Genomic DNA, 4,254 nt, shown 5'->3' with positions numbered 1-4,254 from the left:
AAAGGAGACTCGCAGGTTGGAATATAATCCCATTCTCATATACCTACGATAATTCGACGATTACCTTCGATGTTCAACCCACTACCATTATAAAATCTGAAGACGACCAATGGTACTACATTCCCTCCTCTGGCCTCCCTCTATGCAAATCAGCTGTTACTAAAATCTAAGTTAGCCCTGCCCACCTTTTCCATTTCTATGGCTCCACGGAACCTTCATACATGAATCAAATCATAACACCCAACGCCAGCACACTGAACAACTGCCAGTACAAAAAGGTAAACACCAACAAGACCCTACACGCACACATTAACATGAATCATTTCCTATTTTTTCCACGAACCACCCCCGTTTCAGTAATCTGTGAAGACAATCCATCAACTTAGCAGAAATCAATCAGTGGACCCGTTTCTATCCCCGACTCGTGCCAAATATATTTTGATGGTACAAGCTTCCAGCCCAACCACCACCACGACATTTTTACAATCTCGATTCCACTCTCGACCCTGTTACACCCCTTCCAATACCCCTGACACCCTCTAAACCTCCATCTCTCTCATTAAACCAAAAATATTACGCAGTTTGGCTAAACACCACCCAAACAGATATAATAAACACTGCAATTATCCACACCCACACTCCCATCAATCGCTATCCCTCATTTTCCTTGCCCTACTAATCCTGTTCGTCCTCATAGTATATGTCCGCGCAATCCAACGCGCTGGATAAGACCAGAACACCCCCATACATATAATACGAGAAAAAGAGACACTCGTTACTTATACATTTCCTAACCGCATAGTATATCCTAGGATTAAGTCTCACCAGTATATGTCCATGGTGACTTTTATTTGTACTTTTTAGGTTAAAGTTCAATACAAAATAAAAGTTATGTTCATTATAGTATACGACATGTAATATACATGTAAACCTAGGGAACATGTCTCACCAAGAGATGTTAGAACCTTTTTCCCCTCCATTCCTCGTTACCACTCCAAAAGTGTTAACTCACAGAAAAGACTCTTTCCACCAGAGACAGTGGACAAAATGCAACTCACAGAAAGGTCTCAAACTCCATTACATTAGAACTGACACAATATTTCAAACGATCTCCCAGAAAAGAGAGAAGTGAAAATAGATGGAACCAAGTGTGAACTGATTTTGAATAAAACTGGAATTGGACACCCCACTTTAAAAACCATCATCCCTTGGTGAACAAATGAGCATGTCATGATACCTACTTGACTACGCCCCATAAATGTATGACTATTTCATCCCCCCTTAAATGCTACTAAGGCTCACAACAGGTATCGTGTCATACTCCCAGTATATATAGATATAAATTTTGGGCAACCCCCTCACTGCTCATCATTTCAGTTGACAGGAGTCACTTTATACGGGGAGGGAGGTATTATGTAACCATTACCTATAACCTTACATACTACAACCATTACTCGTGGAAAACTACATTACAACACACATACGAACGAACACCTATCAACGCCCTAAGGCAAGCGACCATCACATGATCAGTGCGTGATAATGGCTAAGTAGCCAAGAACATAGCTCCAAACACACATATACACCACATCCCCAAATAAACCTGAACACAAATTAAATCACAAGAAATAACCATATAATATATCTAATTCTATTATAATATGACATATATGTTTAAACCTTCCATTTGTAACAAACAATAGGATTGAAATTGTGAAACTGTTAACTCCCCTCTCCGGATGCTGACCTCAGCATCTAAACTGTATAAAAACCAAGACCAAACCCGGGGTTGGCAGCTGCAGGTGAAAGTAGGTTCTGAGTGAATCTACGTCGTTGTATTTCAAAGTGCCAAGTATAGTTAAAAGAAAAGGCACCCACGAGTTTAATTGGAAATACACGTCACCTGTGGATTCACGGCGCAGGAAAGATAATTATTAAATGGATCTGTTGAATAGATTGAATTATCGCAAAAAAATATAATAAATAAAATGAAATAAGTAAAAATTATAATAACAAATAAATATATGAATAAATCAAAGTAAAATATATATCAAAATGAAATAAAAGTGGTGTAGTTGGCTTAGATTCCGCAGCGTGAGTCCACAGATTTTCCGAAGAAAATTATAATAATGAAAACAATAGAACAGAATAAATTAAAACAAAATAAGATAAAACGGAATTAAATAGAACAAAATAAAAAAAAGTAAGTTCTAAAACTGGAGAAGAATTATAAGGCAAAAGAGAAGGTAACCCTAAGATAAGGTAAGGAAGGGAAAGGTGAGGAACAGAGGTAGGGCGAAGGGAAAGACGAAGGGAAGAGCGGAGGGGAAGGAGGAAGGAAGGGAGGAAGGGAAATCCAATATAGGTACGAAGCGGTGAATGAATAGACAAAGGAAGGAAACTTGGAAGAGCAAGGAAGGGAGGGAGGGAGGGAGGTAAGGAGGAAGAGGGGGAGGAAGGAGTAGAGGGTAGGAGGGAGGGAGGGAGAGGGAGGGAGGAAGGAAGGAGTGAGGGAATGAGTGTGTGAGTGAGTGAGGGAGGGAGGGAGGTAAGGAGGAAGAGGGGGAGGAAGGAGTAGAGGGTAGGAGGGAGGGAGGGAGAGGGAGGGAGGAAGGAAGGAGTGAGGGAATGAGTGTGTGAGTGAGTGAGGGAGGGAGGGAGGGAAAGAGTGAGGTAGGTAGGTAGGAAGTGAGGGAGGGAGAGGAGTGAATTAGGAAGTGAAGGAGGGAAGGAGGAAGTGAGGGAAGGAGGGAGGGAGGGATTGAGTGTGTGAGTGAGTTAGGGATGGAGGAAGAGAGAGGGGAGGTAGGTAGTGACGGAGTAAAGGAGTGAATGAGTGATTGAGTGAGTGAGGGAATTAGGATTGTATGAAGAGAGAAAACCAGAAATGGAAGATATAAAGAAGGAATGGGGGAAAGCTGGTAGTGAGTGAGTGAGTGAATGAGTGAGTGAGTGAGTGAGTGAGTGAGTGAGTGAGTGAGGTAAATGGATGTGAGGGGAGCTGAAAAAAATGAATGGAAGGCGAGCGGCCGGGCGCCGAGAAAATTGCAGAGAAAGTGACGTCAGGAGGGCGCAGAGGCCCTGATTTGCATGGGGGGGGGGCCTGGGGACGGGAGGGGGCCCTAAGCCACGCCAGCAAGGGGGCTGCCCGCGGGAGGGGAGGACGAAGGGAGGAGGGGAGAGGGAAAGCGAGGGGAGAGGAGAGGGGAAGGAAAAGGGAGAGGAGAGGGGAAGAGGTAGGAGGAAGAGGAGGAGGAGGAGGAGGGGAAGGGGAGAGGGGCAGCAAAGGAGAAGAGAGGGGAACGAAAAGGAAGGGGAGAGGGGAAGGTGAGAGGGGGGAGAGGGGGAGGGAGAGGGAAAGGGGAAGGAAAAGGGAGGGAAGAGGGGAAGAGGTAGGAGGAGGAGGAGGGAAGGGGGAGGGGAGAGGGTCAGCGAAGGAGAAGAGAGGGGAACGAAAAGGAAGGGGAGAGGGGAAGGTGGGAGGAAGGGAGAGGGGGAGAGGGAGGGGGAGGGAGAGGGGAGTGGGAGAAGGGCAGCGAAGAAGAGGACAGGAGGAGGGAAAGGGTAGGGAGTGTGGAAGTGTAAAGGGAAAGGAAAGGGAAGGGAAGGGAAGGGAAGGGGTGGTGAGGGGAGGGAGAAAGAAGGGGAGGGGAGAGGGGAAAGTGAGTAGAGAATCGTGGGTAAGGAGTGGGGAAGGGAAGGGAAATGAAAGGGGGAGGTGGGAAAGGTCACGGAGGAAGGGTGAAGGGAGAGGGGAAGAAAGGGAAGGTGGGGGAGAAGTGACGACGTGAGGAGAGGGAAGGGAAGGACGAGGGGAAAGAAGAGAGCAAGTGGGGAGGGGGAAGAGAGAGGAGGAGATGGGAGGATAGGAGAGAGGAGGAGACGAATGTAGAAGAAGGAAAGAGAGAAAGAGAAAAAAAGGGAGAGGAGATGGTTGAGGGGAAGGGAGGGTAGGGGAGAATAAGGGAAATAGGGGAAATGAGAACCGACGTCACAGAAGGGTAGAAAAAGGGGAGGGCGAGAGAAGGAAGGGGAGAAGGGGGAAGAGGGAGGAGAGAAGTGGGTAGAAAAGTAGGGAGAGAAGGGTAGAAGAAGGGAAAAGAAGGGGAGAAGGGGGAGAAGGGAGGAGAGAAGTGGGGAGAAAAGTAGGGAGAGAAGGGTAGAAGAAGGGAAAAGAAGGGGAGAAGGGAGGAGAGAAGTGGGGAGAAAAGTAGGGAGAGAAGGGTAGAAGAAGGGAAAAGAAGGGGAGAGGGA

Source organism: Oratosquilla oratoria, chromosome 27, assembly GCF_046742065.1.
Source record: "Oratosquilla oratoria isolate Oo_2021 chromosome 27, ASM4674206v1, whole genome shotgun sequence".
NCBI classification, from domain to species: domain Eukaryota; kingdom Metazoa; phylum Arthropoda; class Malacostraca; order Stomatopoda; family Squillidae; genus Oratosquilla; species Oratosquilla oratoria.
The sequence above is the reverse complement of the archived record's forward strand: the minus strand, read 5'-3'. Positions refer to the sequence as shown.